General features: G+C 39.9%; 1 protein-coding gene across 19 annotated transcripts in view; it reads right to left on the bottom strand.

The window, feature by feature from the left end:
* The window catches only part of ptprdb (protein tyrosine phosphatase receptor type Db), a 203,019-nt gene extending 181,462 nt beyond the window's left edge, over positions 1–21,557 (bottom strand). For all 19 annotated transcript variants that reach the window (XM_008416472.2, XM_008416463.2, XM_008416509.2 and 16 more), the window contains exons 1-2: positions 21,449–21,557; positions 21,184–21,300 (exon numbers count right to left, since the gene is read on the bottom strand). The gene's annotated coding sequence lies outside the window, so the exon portion shown is untranslated. The remainder of the gene's footprint in view (positions 1–21,183; positions 21,301–21,448) is intronic.
* Between the last annotated feature and the right edge of the window lie 855 nt (positions 21,558–22,412).

Raw genomic sequence — 22,412 nt, 5'->3', positions numbered from 1 at the left:
CTGCAGCATCTAACCTAAAAAAATACATTTTGCAAAGGTATTAAAACTTTCGCTGTCCTAACATGAGACAGATAATCTCTGAAAAAATAATCGATCTCCTCCCTGATTACTCCGCTCAGTCAGAAACAGCTACTCAGAACTAGCAGTAATCAGCTAGCCGCCATGCTATCAGGATGTTTTCATTCAGTAACTCAGGATTGTTTATTGTAATGGAACCTGTATTTGCCTTTGAATGTTAAGTTTTATACTTGAATTTTTTGGCAATGTTGAGACGTTTTATTTTGGCTCTTTGCATTATTTAGCCTCTTCAGAGTCTTCATATGTTTTCAGTCTGTTAAAGATGGTATTATTGATAGCAGTACAATTTGCACAATRCCTGTTTTGTTTAGTTTTCTTCTTGGAAAAMGTTATTAAAAACAAGTTTTTGTCTAAATTAAGGTGAATTCATGGTTCCTTTTTCCACATAATGTCACCGGTAGTGTTTATGATAAAAAAATAAATAAATAATTATGTGATCGGTATCGGTGATCGGCCCTCATGGGTGATCGATATTGGTATCGGCAGGAAAAAACCTGAATGGCACATCTCTAACTGAAACTGTATAGTAGATCCATTAATTTGCTTTGCATGGACAACGGTTTTGCGCTGCACTGAGTAGAGTTCTAGTGGAGTGAAGCTCCCCGCTTGTTGTAGAGTTGCAATCAGCTAAGAGATTTGTTGAACTTTGATTGTGATGTGCAGTGACGCACACTTGTGCAGCCAAAAGATGGAGGATATCTATCAAAGTGTTGCCAACTGAGAAAAAAAAATAGCTGGTCAATGTAGAAACACAGCTCCTTCACAAGCTCCACATGTGGTTTTAGCACAAAACAAAATGCAATATGCAATTTCTTAGATAAATGTATCCATCAGCTACTTCTTAATTTAAAATCTCTTCCTCTTTTGTGCTGCGCTCTGCTGTGGATGAACGGAGTGCAGCGTCATTAGTATTCTAGGTTTTACCATGCACTCCCACAACAAGCTCTTCGAATGCTGTTTTCAGTTTCAAAAACCCTTTAAAGAGCCCCAATATTAGCATTACTGGTAAAGATGTCACTTCAAATAAGTCTACCTTTAGGAGCACAACAAATTATCATGCTGAAACAAGTAAAAATGTTTGGGTAGTCTTTGGTGAGAGGGGCAAATCCCAAATCAAGAAACAATTGCCAATTGGTGTGAACCATCAACAGTGTTAAACAATAAGTGCAAATGAAATATTTATGTAATTTCTACCTTGTTTGTTAATTGTGAGCATAGCTATGATGTAACTTAGACCCTTTTCTGTGTGGTACTTCACAGTTACATCACGATTTAACAAGGCGACTGACTGTAATTTCACCAAAACCACGTTAGTTTGGAGTTTGGATAGCTTCTTCCCATCATAAATGAAATCATAATTTGAAAACTGCTCTCTGTAAATACATTTTGTCTTTGATTTTATGTTTTACAATCTGAAACATTTACGTGTGACAAAAAGAGAACAGAAGACATCTGAAAGGGGCTAAATATGTCTCCCCAGCACTGCACAGTTCCTATTAAAAGTGTCAACCATTTATGGGTTTAACACACTCTGAGGCTTCTCAGCTGCAACATATAACCATCCTAGGGACAAGGAGTTTAAGGGTGAGATCAGCAAATCATTTTGTTTTACAAGAAACTTAAAATGGAATCCCAGTTATATCTCCAACCTACATCGCTACTTCCTCTGTTTCTGTTACTGTTTTGGTGAGAACCTGAGATACAAAAAATAAAAAAGTTTGTTTTTTTCTAACGACATTCTCAAACTACATTTGGAGACGGTTTCACAATAACAATGCCATCTTTAGTTGAATTCTGCACACTGATCACATCTGCCTTGTTTTAGCGCAACCTATAGTATATTCCGGCATAATCTTTTGTGTTTCATCCCATCATCCCCTAGTTTAATTTCCCTCTCCTCTCACCCTTCTTCCTATCCTCATGTACAGCCTTCTGTCTCCCAATCTGCCCTCTCTCCGCCTCAGCCTGTTATCGCTTTTTCTTTTTGTCTCTTACACCTGACAGAGACGGGATCAAGTGGTAAATCTCCTAAAGCATGCTCATCCACCGCCGCTTGAGCCGCAAAGCTGGCGAGAGAGTGAAGGAAGGCAGCGGGGAAACACTGAATGTTAGTTTGTCAAGAGGAAGAACAAAGATACAAGATAAGAAAGACAAACAGAACAAAAACATGGTGGAAGACACAAGAGGTAGTGGGACGGCTTGTGTTCGGTTCGAGGGTACAGACGCCGTTAGAGGTGATGTAAGAGGAGACAATGAGAGAAACTGATAAAGACGTAAGCTTTCACATTACTCACAAAGTCTTCACTCATTCACACACACACTCACATTCTCATTTTAGTGTTGGGATGAGTAGCGTGATTAAAATTCCCCTTAGGCTGGAAGACATCCTTCCTCCGCTGGCAGAGAGAAACATGTTGAGCTAAATTCTTTCAACTCAAGGAGGACCATGACTCACTTCTTGATGCCTCAGTTAAAGATTGTGCACAAGAAGTGTAAAAGAACGCATGTAGGTGACTGAAATGCATTTCTTTTCCTTTTTAAGTAGCATTTTAAGCTTACACATGCATTTTTGTCTCTGTAAATGAGTCGGTAGTCTTTTTTTTTTTTCCTTCCTGTGGCCGTATACTCACGATTGTACTTCCGTGTGTGGGTGTGCATTTGTGCGTCTGCGTGAGTGTGTGTGACAGCAGGGCTGGCCAGAGTGTCCATAGCCGGTGGTTTATGGCTGCTGAGGTCTGATTACATTGGTGTGACTGGAGGGGTGAGCAGACTGGTGCTTCTATCTGTCTTCTGTGTGGCTGACTGCACAGAAGCACACACACAACCACACACACACACGCACGCACACACACAAACACACCCACATGCAGACACGCACACTCACCAAATAGAAACGACTCAACCAGAGACACTTGGCTTACCTCCCGGAGATCTCACAGAGACACAGCTACATTATGGATTTGCACAAGAATACACATCTGATTCATCCGTGATTTGCGTGTTCTGTGTCTCTTAATGAAAGTGATTATGATTCAAAATGAAAGTGCTACAGCCTGGTGGACAATGGCATAATGAGCCAAATGACATGCTTTTAATCTGTACTCTGCATGAGATACATATTCCTTGAATGCTGACATACAAACTTCTCACCTTGTTGCCTTTTTTTGCTTCAAATAAGGCAGTAAGGCTTAAAAACATACTGTTACAATTATTCACTGCAATCTACTCAGGTTTAAATATGTCTAAGTGATGTGGCAATAAAGCTGATGTCTGGTTTTGTGATGTGGTTACATTGTGCCTACCCAATGTCACTTGTTGACATTGGCTAAATATTTTCCTTCCACAAAAACTTCTTTTACAAACTGTGAAGTTTGATTATGTGCAATAGTAGGGCATAATCGTGAAGTGAAAGGAAAATGATACATGGTTTCCAGAATTCTTTAAAATTAAAATCTAAAATAGCATGCAATTCATTTTATTAAAGTCTCTCTGAGTCAAAACTGGGTAGGACTTCCTTTTACAGGATTAAATCTAAATCTGCAACTTTAACAGGACAAGTCTTTATCAGATCTCTACATGTAAAGACTTAAATGTTTTCCAACTCTTTGCAAAATAGATCTAACTCACTGAGAGAATGTAAGTAAGTCTTGCAGCAAATTCTCCTTTGCAATTTGGTCTGGATTGTGATTGGATTGTTCTAATCAATTTCAGCTCTGGCTGCATTTTTGGGGTCATGGTCTCAAGCCACCTGGAGCCTTGCAACAAGATTTCTTTCTGGATTTACCAGAATATTTATCATCTTCTTATCATATCTGAGCAGATTCCCCTGTAGTTGTGATGTGCCAAGACCAGAACTATTTAAATGCTATGAATAGTTTTGTACTGTAAGTATGTGGCGCATGGAAAGTAGAGAGTGCCAAATTACAATTAATAAAAGTTATAACCATTGAAATGTGTCATTAATTTTTTACAAATGGAAATAAGAAATAATTAAGTAAGTAGGTTACGTTTCTCGAATTATTAAACGTATTGATTTCATTTAAAAACTAGATATAATTATTTCATGGTTTAATAAATTATTTTATATTCCTGTGACGAAGCACATCATGAATTAAGTTAAGCTTTCAACTTCACCCATCAAACTCGGTGGGTGGGGTTAGGGCAGCTTCCGCGGAAACCCTAATCATCTGATTGGCTGCTTAACACTGAAAGGCAAAACAACTTCTTACAAAGTTTGATGCTACTCTGAGGTAAATATTTTCACTGGAAGTGTGAATAAAATTTCACTAAGTCATGATTTATTTCCTACACACTGTGAGTGAGGTCAACTCCAGCCTCTCTAGTTTGGCCTAAAATATTTCTATCAAGTCCGCAAGAGAGTTCACTGGTCCTGCGTGGAGGCGGTCGCCACAGACTTCAGACAGGATCAGGGTAAGTCCCGCCCACTGACTAACTCCAGTGAACCCATCAGAGAAATATTAGACCAAAGTACGGACATAAAGACCGGAGTAGCTCACACAGAGTCTGTGGTAAATAAATGGCAACAATTTAATTGTTTTTGGAGTTATTCCTGCACTTTCCAACTGTGATATTGACCTTTGTAGCCATAGCAAACTTGAAATAGTTTGCTTTGAGTTGCTATTTGAAGCACCCAATCAGACGTCAGGGTGTCCATAGTAGCTGCCCTAGACCCACCCAGTGGGTTTGATGGGTGAATTTTGTGGTTTAAATTGATTAATGATGTGCCACAGAATAGGAGCATTAAATAATCAATCATTTAATTAAGGCACATAAAATTAATTCTATATTTATTAAATTATTTCTGTAATTTCAGTTTTAATAAGTAATGACGTTTAAATAATTATTTTGTGAGATAACCATTTATTGTAATTTGGCACTCTCCACTCTCCATGGTGATGACCAACTCTGGAAATACGAACTGCTGTAATGCTAAACCGATTTGGATTTATTAGTCAACTTTCCAAGTTCATGACACCAAAAACACAGTAACATCACATATACCTAAAATACATGTATTCTTCATAAATGCTGCATAGAAGCAACCCAGCAATATCCATCAGGGATGCCACACAACCTCATGCAATTCTATGTGAATGCTCTGCTGTATTTGTGGTGATGTGGAGAATAAGGATTCAGTCCCAGTGGTCTGCAGAATGCTTGAGGTGGATGACACGGCAGGAGACTTGGCACCCTTTTTCTGGCTCCGTTGCTTCTGGCACATGTTCTGGTCATGTTCCAAACTCTGACGGTGCCTTGAATGCTGCTGCGGGTGCCCTGAACTTGCCTCTGCCCTTGTCTTTTTTATTTATTTATTTTTTTTATCTTGATTTGAATTTTGTTTTTTTTTCTAGTATGTTGATGGGCAATGCACAACTGTTGCTTGTTTTGAGATAATGTCAAGAATGAATCACAAATACAGTAGTGATCCTCCCCTTTGTACACACAAGTAAATGCCACAGATATGATATCAGCAACAGCACAAGTACAAAAACGATCAACAAATGAAAACTTGGAGATCGAGACGCTATGGCAACATGACACATGCTGTAAAACATTGTAAATGTCCACATATCTCCCAATATGCATGCGATACATGAACCTTACCAACATTTTCATATAAGTATATGTTGTTGTGTTTTTAAATTTCGTTGTGTTTAATGATTTGTGGATGTGGTTTTCACTTCAGGGCCAACATAAAACTCCTACTAAATTCTTCTAGGACAGCGTCCAGCTGCTAATTTTGTTATTATTAATTAGTTTTAAGCTTATTATGACTCCCTCTCAGTGCACTTGGAATACATTTTTACCTGGTGCACTTGACAGTTTTTACTCAGTTTTAATTATTTCAAATGTTGGTTTATTATACTCACGACTAGTTAGGTGTACCAAAAGGAACTCTCGTTAGCCTTTATGTTTTATGCATTTCGGTCAAAGATGTTTGTCTTTTTCCTTCACAGGTGCTTCAACGTGGAGGGCAGAGCAGGGGAGTTGTTTTGTTTTATGGTAAGAGGTTTTATTACACACAGGTTACTGGATAAATATTTTAGATTAATAAAGATGGAATATAAAAAGGATTTTTGTTTCAACTGAAAGAGCACAAATTGGCACATTTCTGTTCTAATCTACTGTCGGTCCTTTGCTATAAAGAGTCTGACCTTTGCAAAGAATGAGGCAGTGTTTTATGATACTCTTGCTTAATGATAACCATGGTGGATTTATATAATACACAGAGGGATAAAGCATAGGTAGGATGCTTTATCTTGCGACTCAAAGCGCACACTATTAGGAACCCGCCAAGAGAGAAGTGACAGCGAGAGGAAGGAGGGAGGAGGAGGAGGAAGAAGAGGAGGCGATGGTGTAAATGGGGTAGGGGCTCTGCAGGAGAAAAGGAGACTTGCTGCTGCTACATTATTGAGAGGCGGCTAAACCTTCTGTGCTCGGGGAAATCTGAGAAGGTAAGAACAAAGATGGAACCAGCGCATAGGTGAGAGATGGGGCGGAGATGAAAAAAGAGAGGTGGTGAAAGATAGAAAATAAGCAAAGGTGAAGAAAAGACGGACAGTGATGTATAGGTGCATTGCTGGGCAGTCCGCTGCAGCGGTCCCAGGTGTGCGCTGTGTGAGGAATTAGGGGGAACAATGTGAAGTGACGAGGGAGCCTCAGAGGGCTGACCGTGTTTTTTCTTTTTTTTACTTCCGCTGTATCAGGAGGAAATACCTCTTACTAATCAAAATGCCGTTCTTCTGTTTTCAGAGAGATCAAGAAACAAAAACTGACAAGAAGCAAAGGGGAGTAATAAGGGAGAGATAATGAGCTATGAAACTTGCGTGTGTGTGTGTGTACATGTGTGTATTTATGTATGTGCGCATCTGACTTAATGTGAATCCAAAAAGTGGATGAAAACCAAGGCTTTGGCTTTTTAATCAGCCCCATCAGCACTGCATGGGGACTCTGAGAAGCTTTCATGTGTAGTTTTCTCTCCGCGCGTATACGCACACACACAGACACGCACACACAGACACACCGAGAAGCACACGTACGCAAAGCATCCCCTCTTGCCTTGTGTTCTAAATTTACACCTAACAGGAGAACAGGAAAATGGGGGAGGAGGCGAACCGAGCGAAGATGGAGAGCGGAGGAAAAGTGGAGGAGGACAGGATGGCGGATGGTGGAGGAGAAGTGCACATAAGTGGTGGAAGAAGTTTAGACAGATATTAGGATTAAACAAATCTAAAAAGAGCGAAATGAAAAGGAGCGGAGCCAACTTGGATTTAGACGGCAGGCAACAGAAACTGTGGTAAGGAAGAGCTGGAAAGAGTTAGACAGACCGGAAGACGGAGAGGGAGGGTAGAAGGACAGCGGTATATTAGTCAAGGTGTCCAGTCTATGTATTGCCTGCTGTGCAATACCACCCCTCTGATTTACTCTGCCGAGTGACAGATGAGAATGAGCAGGAGAAGAAGGGGTTGGGGGTGGGGGGACACAGAGATGAGGAGGAGGACGGAGGTCTTGCTATGAGCGTTTAGGCCAAATTAACGGCACCTCATAAATTAGACTAACAGCCGAACCAGCCAGTCTGGGAGGGGAGGGGATGTGACTGAGTGCGAGTGTGTACAAGTGTGTCCGTGTGTACACAAGAGAGCAGGCACACGTTGCTGAGAGTTATGGCACATCAAGGGGGAACAATTTGAACCAGTGCAAACAGATCACTGTCTGATGAAGCCGTGATATCCAACCACTCACTCATACCGACACAGTCTCCTCTGGATTATCATGCATGCCAAAGTGCTCTCTCCTGCACTCATGATCTGAAACAACACACCTGCATCTTCTTTCTCTGAAACAGGATTAATGTAAGTGGACCTGCACGGTGGATGAATATGCCTTCAGTAATGTCTGGTTGCTGTTTAATGCACAGCGCCTTGCAGAGGTGTTCGCAATCCTCGTACTTTTCACATTTGTCAAAGTACACACAGGGATTTTGTGTGATTGGCCAAAATTGAGAGTACAAATCTAAAAAAAAATTTTTTTAAAAAGTGTAGCACCAGAGCAATTAGATGTGTCAGTCTTTCAAGTTTTGTGTCTTGCTGTAGACTAAACTTTTTGCCCATTCTTGTATGAAAAGTAGCTCAAGCTGTGTCTGATTGAACAAAGAGGATCTGTGAGAATCAGTTTTAAAGCGTGGGCCTTTCGTGAAACTTAGGAACCACAACCACCCACGAAAACGTACAATCCACAAGCACTTGAAATAACCTCTAAAAACGCTCTGTTCATTACAGTTTTACTAAAACACAACTGCTGAATTTTGACGCGCAACCCTTCCTATGAAAATGGGTTATTAGAAACCTTGATGTGCTATCTGAAAACACCAATAATGTATTCCCTCCAGTGTGCTTCCTGCATCCTGCCTTGCCTTCTGCTGCTGCTTGTATTTCCAGACTGCTCACACATATAATCTCCAGGCGTCTCCATGCTCATTCTGGCTTATCCTGGTTCAAGAATGAGCCAAAAACAACAAGAGTTTGGTTTGAAAACTTTGGACTACTGTGAAAACATGGCACCATGTGCAATATGCCAACTCCATAAAAGGCCACTACATTATGCAAAAAATACTGAGCATGTTCTTGAACAACAATTTCCAAAGTGTGTACCGGCTGGATGTGTGTGGAAGAATGGCGTCATGATGGAGGACGGGACAGGGGGTCCTGATTTATCCAGTTCTTCTATTTTCATTGATTTGTGGTGAAAATATTACATACCAAACTAGTGTTCAAGCTTCTAACATGGGAAGCAGAACATGTGGTGTTAAACCATCTCAAAGAAATAACCGCAGGTGTGGCATCCAGCTCGAGTCTCAACTTGAAATGGCAGTGCAAAATCTGGAGGAAAACCTTCCACCCAATATTTCCATTGGGAGGAAATATTGAAATTATTTTCCACCCAATGACAGATTAGGAGTGAAAGAGTTTTATAGAAATGGAAATATGGAAACAGGATATATACCAAATCCAAAGAGAGCAGAAACACAAGAAAGTAACACCAACTAAGAGACAAATGCCAAAACGAGATGAACACCGCCTGACGGATGTCATTACAATGAATGGCAAAAGAGACCAGTTAGTTAGGAATTCCATGACTTTAAAGCTACAATTATTAAATCACACAAGATGTAATAATTTTAGCAATCTACAAGAGGAGAAACATTATAGCACTTTATGACCCTTGCTGCACTCTTTTCCTGTGAAGATCTGTCTGTTTTATTTCCTGTTTTTTCTGTAGCTTTTTTTTTACCAGATGTAAGAAATTCTTGAATGTCAGTTTTTTCCCAAAAGATGATATAGGCAAAAAGTTTTTTTTTTTTTTTTTTAAATCACTTTTGGCAAAAAAAAAAAAAAAGACTTTAGGAAGTTGACAACATGTTGAAAAAATTAGTAGAAGTTAACAACATCTACAACATGTTGGCAAAATTGTGCAGATGATGAAAACCTGTTAAAAACATTTGCCTGCTGTCTAGTGATGTTACCCGTTTTGCTTTATATATCAGTATATACTGTATATATTTTTGCAGCTGTGCATTCTGCAGTGCAAGTGCATACTTATATAACAATTTTAAATATAATCTTAAGGAAAAACAAGGTTGCAAGAATTTTACCCTACTTGTGTTATATGACCGGGGTGAATACAGCCACTAAAGACTTTGAATATGACTTCATGCTACACAGCTCCATCAGTTTTGTGATCAGATAGACACGACTTGCTGGAAAAACCACAATATTCAACCACAATTCATATTTTTGTTTACATTTTATAATAATTAAATAATGAAATAAATTAAATTATCCTGTTGGTGAACATGTTGGAATAAGCTGGCAGACATATTAAATGCCAAAACTGATACATTGTTCAAATGATAGTATCTGCTGAGCCCTGGAACTGAAGAATTTCTTTTTATCTCTGCATCAGCTAAAGACATTGTGAAAACAACTTTAGTCCTATAAAGACATCAACCTTCAATGCTGTCATGATTCCAACTTTACAAGAATTACCTTTTGCCAATTTAGAGGTAATTTCAAGTGCACGAACAAGTTTAGTCGGAGGCATTTACAGAACGGGAACATTCTGCTCACACTCGGCTCAGTGCAAATTTTATTACCCTTTAGATAATGTATGTTTTCTGGTACAATTGCAGTGACTCATAACATAAATCTTCCCTCCCGTACGTTATTTATGTCAGCACCTCTACATTATGAAGAAATGTTAACTCTGTCAGAAGTGCAAGCACTTGCCGATCGCTGTGTGATTACAGCACTGCTTGACTGAGTGAGATAATAATATAACCGCACACACACACAGGCACGCGCACGCAGTCCCATCCGCACACCAATCTTAGAGGGACGGAGTTGATGCTCAGTGATTAAAGTGGCATGCTTCTGAGTGTGTCACCTGGGTTCTGCTGTATCTTAAATCAGGACAGTGGGGCTCAGATTGGGTATTGACTGGCCTGCAGAAGTCTCCATCCATCATGCTGAGAAACGATAGCGCGGAGGCCGCCCCTGAAGTAGCCATATACCACCGATGTCGCTCAGTTGGCCGGCCGAGGTGACGCAGGGTTAGGCTGGAGGCGCGGAGAGCGGGCAGAGAGGTGCGGCTCACAGGCAGATCCAGGCAGACAGGCAGCATGTCGGCTGTCAAAATACGGATAAACACTCCGAACACGAGCCAATGCGAAGCCGAGTGCACCTGTGACAAACACTGGCTGACAAACACATATGCTCAGACATGAAGCACTTATCATATGAGATAAGGCTCCCTTCTCCGTCTCTTTCCTGCTGTCTGTCACTCTCTGCTCCACTATCAGAAACAGCCATACACAGCAACACACACCGCACTCCGTCTTGAGGGCCTGCACAGCATCTTTTGACTATGTGCCTAATGATAATAAATGAGCCATCATGGGCGGGAAGAGAGGCACTAAGTCATTTCTTTCATCGACAGGAGGAAGACTGGGAGCCCCAAGGTCACCCTACTGTCAGCATCACTCTCCCAAATGACTCCTTGCGCTCTCTTTCTCTCACACATCCATGTGTGTTCTCAACAGAAAAAGTGGCACGAAGAGCCCCATAACACCAAACGATCTGCCAATTGAGAAGCCCACATTGATTTTCTCAGTTTTACCAAATAAAACCCCATGGATGCAGTTCTGAACTAAAGATGGTTCAAATGCAGAACTGAAACACTTATGGTTTCAATTCTGCATTCAAACGTAGGTGGGTCATTATATTAGGAGGTATAATATAACCAACGATGACTTCAAAAATCAGCTACACCTGAAACCAGAGGACCAACTAAAGTGTGAATGAAGCCACTACAGAGTTACTATACATTACTGGTAGCCAAACCAGATCTCGAAAACGTCGTAGTTTCCGTCTCACAAAAGCGTTATCTACAGTATTGGCATATAGTTTAGATTTGTCCAACTCACTGTTTTATTATCATAATCCCCAGACATGCACACAAATGTTGTTTGAGAGTCTTGTTCTGAAGTCAGAAGGGAAGTAGCTTCTCTTGTGTTGATGTATTAAACTAACAAAGACTGCTTGTTGGTTAAGCTAACACTCAAATCCATAAACACAGAGTAGGCTTCCAGTAACAATCAATATTTTATGCAGCTGATTATAGGTCACCGGATAGAGCATTTTCAAAGCTTTTTGGAGCATTTTAAAATGAGACAATCGTAAAAACCATAACATATTATGGAAACCTTTGGTTTTTAAAGTTATGACTAAAAGTAAGCTAACTAAAAGTAAGTAAGTATTTTAAATTGTTCTAAAAAAAATACTGTCTGGAAAAGTTCTGATCATGGTATGGAAGCTAAAGGAGCTCCGTCGCCACTCGTTCCGAGGTAACATGTTTTAAAAACATTATTAGCTGGCTCATAAGATGACTTTGATAAAAGCAAACAGTGTTTTAATTTTATTTTGAATCTGTCTGAAAGCCACATTAAATCCTGGATCCGTATCTAGTTGCATTGTAAAAAGCCAGGTTTTATATTTGACATGTTCCAAATACCTCACTTCCAGGTAAAGTTGTCTTTACCTGGAAGTCAAGCCCAAAGGAAATCTTACATGCACATATTTAACTACTTGCTAGAAGCCATCAATTTTCAAGTGTAAATGCCAGTTGAAATGAGATGGTGGCACAACGACGAGTGTCAACTTTTGCGAGAAGGTGGATTACATTTTCACATTTTTACCTGTGACAGGTTGCATCTGTGGTTTAGGTAGAGGTTGCAACCTATTATGACAAAAGAGCACAGATTAGTAACTGCTATTTCATGCCAAGCATCTTTACCTGCTCTGGGCGGAAGAGTACCACAAAAGCTGTGAGCTTTAACCGTTAGGAAGACAGCACCAGATCAGATCAGAAAAAAGTCAGGAGAGCATTGCATAACGGATGTCTTCGTGACCTTCCTGACCCTCCTCACTTCCATTCCTCTCCCTAATGAGCTGCAGCATATTGTCATCTCTCCGAGTCTCAGATCGGAATTCAAATCCACACAAGGCAAGCCAAGTGAATTTATCCAGCCAAAGGACACACACTAAAGGAGTCCAAAGCAGCCAATTTTTTATTAATACCATGCTAAAAATATAAGTTTGTGGGAGAGATGAGGCATCAGAGGACACGGCAGTGGAACGAACAGGAAGGTAGCGCCTTCTTTTTTATCTGTGGGAATTCTCCTCACACACACACACACACATGTGCACGCACGTATGCATGGGCGACCACACTCACATATATACGTTGCAAGTTTGGACTTGAGCTGTAGAAAGCTAATTTGCACCACATTGAAATGCATCTCAATTAAAGAGAAACACATCGAGGTGCCAAGGGAGGAGAGAGATGTGAGAGAACGAGGGGTGTGAAGCAGAAAGTGTGTGAGCGTATGAGAGTATTAGAGGGGTGGGTGGGTATGTGCGAGTGTGTGTTCTCAGAAGGGGATAGCTCAACTGTATCTGGCAGGAGAAGAAGAAGAAAACAGAGAGAAAAGTGTGTGTGTGCGTGTGTGTGTTTTTTTTAAACACACTCTTGGAAAAAACATTTCATTTGAGGATGAATCAGATTTAGAAAAAGGGTGTGAGGAGGTTTGAGGTGCAGCAAAAATCCCAACTAACTTCAACCTTGTTATCACCACCTCTTTGGTTTGGCGCCAGCACACCGGGGCTGTCCCTGCTAAAACTGTGTTTGTGCTCAGCTATTTTTAAACCCGAGGCCATGTACTGTTTGACAGAATGGGAGGATAGCTGCAAGACGCAATAAGGTTTTTGACTAATTGCGTTAGCAGCCAGGATTTTACCTCTGTGTCTTTGAGATGCTTTATTTGTCTCATCTGCCTGTGCTATGTGAGCGAGAACATGTAAGCGTGTTTTATATTTTATCTTATATGCATCTTTGAGAACAAACAACTGGGGAAAAAAAAAAAAAAAAAACTCACAATCTGGCACATAAAAAAATAAAAAATCTGCAGTTGTTTGTAATGTCACGACCATTTTGCATGGATTGTCAGGTTCTTATAAGAATGCGCCCGTACCAACCCAGCGTCTTAACAAAAACACTTAATACAATTACAGCTCTTCCATCAAGTAAAAGACACTCAACTTGTCTACATCTCGCAGAAGCTCTTTAAGCAGGTGTTTGCGTCTGTTCTAGCAACAAAGCTGACAGAATGAGGAGCACTCACGAAAAGAAAGAGCTTTTAATCTTATTCTGATGTAAGATGTAGCAGAACCCTATTCCTGACTGCAGCACTGTAACACCATTATCACAATGACGTCATGCACCTGCCAGAGAGAAAAATAAACACAAAGTGTCTTAAAGCCTTCCAGGCTTGAGATACACATCATTTATGGCTTTATATAATGATATGTTCAAGCTATAGAATTTAGGCAGTAAGATATGTCACTTTTTACATTACACTGGGCTCGAAAGTATTTGCCCTTTACAAATTTGTTTTAAATATTTTTTTGTAAAATTTATTTCAAATCATGTGACAAACTGGCGACCTGTCCAAGGTGTACCCCGCCTCTCGCCCGAAACATTCGCTGGAGATAGGCACCAGCAACCCTCAGGACCCCATATCCCGACAAGGTTGTGCAGAAAATGGACGGACGGACGGAGATGGACGGACAGACGGATGGATAGTTTTAAATCAAACAAAATTTTATATCAGACAAAAATAAGAAACATAAATCAGAATGCCTCTTTAAAATTATGGTTTCCGTTTATGAAATAGAAAAGCTATCCAAATCAAACAACCCCTAGATGCAAAAAATGTAAGTACACCCTTTGTCAAATACATTAGCTATGATCAACCACATTTTACTTTTACTATGTACATCAAGGCCTGATTAGGTCAACACATCAAGCCCTGATTTAAAGAAAGAAATTGAGACCGGATCAAAGAAAGTTATGGGCAGCATTCAGTCTGTAAAGGACAATAACGTATTTTTAAAGCTTTTAAGAAACCTGCAGACCACAGAAACAGCCATTGTCCACAAATGAAGAAGACTTTCCTCCCAGGAGTGCTTGGTCTGCCATTATTACTTCAAGATATCAAAGACATTTGGGAAAATATCATGTTGACAGACTTTTAGAAAGTCAAACATGGTGGTGGTAGAGGGAAGGTTTAAGGCTTATTTGGTCCTTCAAAGTCCGGACTGTTGAATTCTCCTCTCAGAAAATCAGAAAATTCTCTGGCCATCAATTTAAAACATTAAGCCCAAACTCACTAATGCAGCAGGACAACAATATAAAACACATCAGCAAATCATTATCTGAATAGGTTTTGGAATGGCCTAGTTAAGCTCTAAACTCGACTCTTAACGACTATAACAAAACTATTCTGCAAAGAAAAACAGCCCAAAACTCCTCTACGATGATGTTAAATACTGTAAAACATTGCAGGATATCGCAATTGCTTAATGGTTTTTATCATCATCAAGAATTGCAGAACTAGTAGCTAGGTTTAGAGAGAAACTACTTTTTTCCACATAAGGCCAGGTTGCTTTTAATAGCTTTTTCTCAAAATAAATGAAATCATCAATTGTCTCCATCAGTATATTTGTATTTAGGTAAGAAAATCAAACACTACTAATAAATAAAGGCTCCTGGAGCCACAAAAACCTTAAAAAAAATTAGGTTAGTCATTTGCTTCAGTTTAGACAACATGTCAAACAAAAGGTAAAAATTACCAGAATAATTGACATTGGTTTAAATTGCATTTTGACATGGAAATTAATGCTACCCATGGCTGGTGCCAGGGAATCTGACAGGCTTTTCATCCCTTCTTGTTTATTTGCCTTCACTAATTTGCGCCTATAGTTATCTCCAGAGAAAAACTGGCTCTGCTGTTTCAGTGCTACCTCTCTGCTTTGCTAGTGCGTTATCTATGCCTTATGTCAGATGGAGGGATAAAGCTGCAGCTGCAGCACTCGGACCCAAGTGTTCAAGAGCTTCAGCAGTTTCAGCAGATTTTTTTCCCCACTATATTTATTTTAAGGAGTGTGGAACTATGGTAGATGTTATAGTACAATTGCCTTTGATAGCTGAACAGGAGAGCAGTTTCTTTTTCACATTAACAATGTGAGGTTATCCTGGAAAAAAATGAATGTGTGAATATGCATTTAGATATGTTAATTGGACTAGAGAGCTTATAAGTGAGAAATTGTGAAAATGAAGAGACCAATGAAAAATCATCCTCATGAAATAAGTACAAACATATTCAATTCATAAGAATGAGACAAGATGATTTTAGCAATACATTTGGGAAAACTAGGAGTTGCTATTTTTAAAGTGTTCATCACAATCCTGAAGCCAAAATAACGATAAGAAAATTCTCTATTTTATATTTTCACAACCAAAACAAAACTTTCAATAATCTGTGTTCGAAGAATATGTTCATCATAGAATTAATCCAAGTATTTCAGATTTTGAACGAGAGATGATCTAATGCTACTCATGAAAAAGCTCTTCATTTTAGCATTGACAGGAAATTACAAAGCAGACGCCAACTTCAGCAGAGTTAGAGGCAAACAATTAGCCTGCCCAGCTTTTCTGACAGCGCTCGCAAATTGTTCAGTTCTTGTCTGACAATCTGTCAACTTGTTGTAAACCACTGGGGAGAAACAAGCAATTTGATGGGGCCTTTTCAGTAGTTTTGTTCTAAGGTGTTGTTGTCCAGTCGGTTGAGAAGTCTGTATTAGCTGAAAACATAAACACAAGCTAATACAGCAGTCTAAAGTGCACACCTTTAGATAATTCATAATAGCTCATTATGCAAACAGCAAGTGGATAATAGAAACACTGATTTCACTTTGTTGAAAAATATTGTGGTTTTGTATTATTATACCCCTAGTAACTAAGTCTTTTTTATGTTTAGACGGAAAGCAGAGAACGTCTAATACGGGGATGTTGTGGGACACCTTGCGCTTTAAAGAGTTAAACTCCTCACCCAAAGATGTTTGGAGTTTGGAGGTTAAAGTTGTCTAGATTAGTTTTACATTGATCAAATCATTTATCTTGGAGACGGGTTCATGGTGTTACTCAAAAAGAGACAAGCTCCTTAAGGGACTCAAAATCAACAATGTTGACCTGAGGTGGGTTCTCTTCTGCACAAGTGGTCTGAAACAGTGGCCCTGAAATGCTAATCACACTTCAACACAGACAACAGCTTTCCTAAGTGCAGAAGTTCATTCCTTTAATCTGCCAGATAATTAAACATCTCAGCATGGGTACTATTCAGATAATCAGTTTTGCAGCTGTCATTATGGGGACCAATACCAAACCTGTCATCATAATCACCTGCACAGCCATCAGTGACACCACATCAGCTCATCGTCGGAAGATACATCTCATTTTTCACCTGACAAGAAAAACCGATGGGGTGTACCGAAACTAACTGATTGGTTCATAGCATGATTGCACGGCCAAGTCTACAAGACGAGGCTCAAATTCTCTGGTGAAACGTCTGTGTGGATTCCCTGACTGAAATTCATCTAAACAGAGTGCTGGAGGTAAATTGAGGAGTGAAGAGGCCGGACACTTTCCAATAAAAATGAGTTTTCTTTCATTCATTACGATGCCTGCTTGAGACATATCATCTCTTCACATATTTCATTTCATTTTTTTCCCCACAAGCTTAACAGAGACACAAAACAGCAGAACCTCAACTGTTGTCCAACATTTTTCAGACATGTCGCCTTCGCAGAGAATTGCCAAAATTTGAGTCTTACATGAGCAGTCTTGTTACCTGGCATGGGCCGGCATGAAGAAATCAATAAAGGCACTATGGGTTTACAATATTACAGTTTTAACACAAAAATTTAAAACAAGAGTTATGTGATTGCTTGTCAGTATTATTTTCAACAGTGTTTCCTGTTAGAATGACGAGTGGCTCCCCTGCAAGTTGTAATCAAACTATCCTGTCATGTATTCATGCGTATGAATAAATGTATGCTAAGCTTAAGGAAATGAGGAGCATTCTGTGGAACAATAAGTTCAGTCATGTATATGAAGTATGTGTGTTGCTGGTGATGGTCCATATGCAGTTTGCATATGGAAGTGAACTGATCTTCATCGGCACAGACATAGTGTCTGTATAGGGTACTTTGGGATTAAATGGTTGTATTATTGGCTTATTGATGTGGAATTTGCATGCAATTTACAGTAATCTAGGAGCAGTGGAGCATTTTAAGGTTTAAATACAAGGCGTTTTGACATGCCTAAAAACTGGCAACTTGGCTTGGTCTAACGTCAAGTTGTGTGTATTACAGAAACAGATGAGTAGTAAAGTGATACTGTGGCATTATTCAACTAGAGCTGCATGCCTTGCCTATTGCAGGCAAGGCAGAGTTGCAATAATGTCATAGAGGGTTTAGTTTTCACAACCTGACTGTCTGTATTCAGTTGAGAAATATTTTCAAGGAATTTAACTGGGCTTTTTATGTAGGTAAGAAAACCCCCCAGCAGACTTCATCAATGATCTGATCAGCAGTGTGCAACAACAGGTGAGGTGGTAATAATGCAATTACTCCATACTGATACAGCTGGAGAAAATTCTGGTTTCACAGTTTCAACCTCTTATTAGCCCACTATTCTGTTATCTATGTTGGAAAACACATCAACAGATATATTTTTAATTTTTTTACATATTTTCTACAACTGTCTTACATTAGCCTAAGTGCTGCCTTAAATTTCAAACAGGCTGAAATATGAGGAAATTATTTTTTTTTTTTTGTGTTTAAATCTGTCATTAATGCTGACAGGTTAAGACAATGTAAACAAATGACATTCCCATGTATTGCAGTGGACTTGCCTCAACTTGCTTCTGGTCTTAATAAAGAAATTCACTCAGTAGTTAAGTTTAGTCATCACAAATTCGGTGTGAAAAATATTACCTCAGTGAAAAGCAATAGTTGTATTTCGAGTGTCATTTAGGACCTATTAATAACTCAGTGAAACCATAGTATTGTTGCTGTTCTCCAAAGATCAATTTCTGACAGCAGTTATTGATATGGATCTGTTGTGGTGTGCTATGTAGAAATAGTGGAATAAGCAGGCATCCGACTTAGCTCAGCTTCAGTTCTCTCTTTAATTCTTTCTTCTTCTTCTCACATCTCCCATACATAGTCAAGAGCTCCCCCTGCTGTCCTTTTCATGCAATAACAAGACATAACAGGATCACAATGGGGTTAACCTGGTTAAATAAAGGAAATGAAGAAAAAAAAAAAAAACAGGTGTCAGAATGAAATTTTCAGGAACATCCTCTGTGGAGTGTAAGAAGTTCTCCATAGGTGTGAAAGTGCGCATGTGCAGAACATATGGCTGCAGGGACTGTTCTCCATATGCATGAGAAGATAACAAAGACAATGGAGGATAGCATTGCACTGTGTTGCTTCTTAAACTGTTCAGTTTAGTACAACTCCTGAAACAGAATATATAGGTGTGTTACATGAGCACTTAGTTTATCTGAGATAGGTTACTGTTTTCTAAATGAGGTGGAAGATAGTACGGTGGAAGCTAAGGGTCAAAAGCACATGTGCGTTTCAACCACATTCTAAAACTACAGCGCCACACAGTGTCCTGGCATGACAACTACAGAGCAGGTAAGGCGTCTATGCAATCTCATTTAAACATGGAACAATTCCCCAGCCTACATCCAAAAATACCAGCAGCTTCTGGGTAGCGGCCCTATGTAGGTGTAGTCTTGGTATTCAGCCTATTGAATGGACTCATTGGTGGATTTTGATATCGTTCAGAGCAGCATTATAAAAGGGGTGTGTGTACAGATCATAACCTACAATGTCACAAAGACAGTTCTATGTTGCTTTTATGCATTTGTAGTGAATAAGGAGACCACATTCTCTTCTTGTTGCCGGGAGAATGGAGACCGTTTTGCCTGCCTTATCTGCCTTATCCATCACAAATGATGTGGTCATTCCAAGTTCTATAAATGATGTTACTTCTATGACCACCTGCTACTACAGCATGCATGGTTGTAGAGAACTGTGGGCAGTGCACAGAAACAAGTCAGGGAGGGGCACTGCTGTGCCAACCTAAGCTTCATCCAGCCAGAACTTTTTCTGGGATCTCATTAGAAGCGCAGAACCAGCACGAAGGATAATTTTAGCAGTTCTGAAAATGTAACTTTTCAAAACTACGACACTGGAAGTTTTAATCCTCTTCTCTTTAGTATTTTAAAGTCTACAGAAATGTTTGTGTTCCTGCAGACTGTGACAGAATGTGACTGGGAAAACTGCTTACTAAAGTAACCCCCCCATCCTTTTCTTCCAAAACTTTGAGTTAGCATAATCTCTCTCTGTTCTTTTCCTCTTTTTGCTCTCTCATTCTTTACTTGCACACACATGAGCGAGCAAAGCCGTCTCACACACCCACACGGGCACACTTAAAAAAGACACACACACACACACACACAAACACACATCCCTACATACAGTGACAGCCCCATACTGTAATTAAGCAATAAAACGAATCAGCAAATTACTCAGACAACCTCCACGGGGCACTTTGTCTGGTCTTCACTGGCCTCTTGATCTGCCCTTGATGACACCGCTTATGAACCTTTAAGCGGCCCTCAGCTGTGCTCGGCCGCCTCTGATTGAGAAGTCATCACATTAAGTAAGGACTCTATTAGCTCAAATGGTGGCATGTAACCAGATAATCGGCTGTGGACAGCAAGTGTGGCTATGTGGGAGGTGAGATGCTAACGGATGGTGTGTGGGAGAGTAATGTTTTATGTTGGAGGAAGTGTGAGATCTCCATTAGAGACAAGTTTAATTGATAAACAGGACAATTAAAAAAAAGCAGCAAATGGCCCAGTAGATGCCTTCTTACAGCACAGCCGGGAGTGTGTCACCACGTATAATGAGCAGTAATGGCACTGACAATAAGCACATCTTAAAAAGAGCCTGTAAAACCGTATTAGATAATATGATCATTGTAGAGGCATTAAAGACTAATAAAAAAAATCCTCCCAATAAAGGGAAGAAAGAAAGCAGCGCTTCCCTGAGGGATCCCGCAAATGTTTCTTCTCACAGTCTTCTTTCCTCTCACCCTAATCTCCCTCCTGTTCTCCCACACTCCGGACGGTATTATTTGACTCTCAGCGCGCTTCGTGATAGGAATACTGACAGCTAAATTGTCACAAGTGGCCACGTTTAATTCACATGCACAATAAGCGGGAACTAAGTGGGGTACGTTACAAAAATAAAGAAATAAATAAAAAGGAGGGGAGGGGAGGCGGGGGGTTTCCGAAAGAAGCGAGTAAGCAGTGCTGCGGCGTTTCTGCTTTTGTGCATGCAAAAAAAAACAACAACAACAACAAAGAAGAGTTGGTCTATTAAAAAATAAAAAAAAATAAAAAAATGCACTTCAATAATTTGGCTTGCACACGCTGGGTTCTTATCAGCTCAGCACAACAGATGCAGCGCTTTGGATAGTATTCACCGTTAAAGGAAATGCAATGATTTTTTTTTTTTTTTTTTTTTTAATGTAACTAAGTGAGCTCACCACAAAATCCAGATGAGCGCGCGATGTACGGAGAATCCCGAGGAGTTTCCCGTGTCTTTCTTCGCCTCAAGTTGAACACAGCGGTCGGATGCGGTCCCACGGTCCCGACTGTGAGAGCTAGGAGGAGAAACAAGGTAAGACATCATCTGAGAGAAAGCACGGCACAGAGTAGGCAATCGAGGTCAGCTAGACTCTTTGGAAATAAAAAAGAAAAGAAAATATCAATGTTGACACGTGTTTTTAGCTAAATAAATAGTTGATTTACCCCTTTAAAGGAGCCGGGACAGCCGCCGGAGAGTATTAGGAGAGTCGGAGGAAGGAGCGGGCAAAGGCTGCGGTTGTCAGATTTGACTCCAAACTAGTGCTGACGATGCGCGCAGAGATAAGCGACGGAGGAGAGAGAAAGAGAGAGAGAGAGAGAGAGAGAGAGAGAGAGAGATGCATGAGCTACACTGAAGTAGAGGGGCAGAAGAGGGAGACGACCCGTTGATTTTAACAACCCCCTTAAAAGTTGCACAAGTGGGTCAGAATGCGAACTCAGAACATCATATGAACCCCCCATGTCCAAACACAGCATGACTGAATCCTCTTACACTGACCTGTAAGACGAATAGTCATATGAAAACGAAGCACTCAAAAGGCAGCAGGATATTCAGAACCGAACAGAAGAACATTACCTGTAAACTGTAACTTTGCATTGATTTGATAAGTGACTACAAGTTGACTTTGATCAAGGTTTTGCAAACGCTCAATTAAATTAAGTCTATTTAACTTTTAGGTGTATTGTGAAGTTACTATTTTGACTTTAATCAAAATAAGTAAAACTTAAACTTATATTTTAAAGCACTTAATTTTAAAAAGTTGAGCGCATTAAATAATTTAGTTAATTTGAAGTGATATTATGTGAATTGTGTGATATTGGAGCCAGCAAGGTATTCCACAATCCATTGGACCACCAGCAGGAGGAATGAGTGAGATAAGTGCTGGAAATTTAGAGTCTTTTCAACGATTATCTGATTTGTCACTTTGTTTAAAGATGCTTAGGGGCAAGAAAGGATACTTCAAAGCTGCATCTATGCAATCAGTTCATCAAGAATGAGCCTGTGCCAGAGCTTAATGCCAGAATGCTCTGGCATTGAGCAGTACATCTCTGCTGGGCTTAGTATTTTTGGGTACGTACATTTACAGTAAGAACTTAATATAGTGATTACCCCTTAATGATCATAGCA

The sequence above is a fragment of the Poecilia reticulata genome, linkage group LG1 (assembly GCF_000633615.1).
Source record: "Poecilia reticulata strain Guanapo linkage group LG1, Guppy_female_1.0+MT, whole genome shotgun sequence".
Classification (NCBI taxonomy): Eukaryota; Metazoa; Chordata; class Actinopteri; order Cyprinodontiformes; family Poeciliidae; genus Poecilia; species Poecilia reticulata.
The sequence above is the reverse complement of the archived record's forward strand: the minus strand, read 5'-3'. Positions and strand labels throughout refer to the sequence as shown.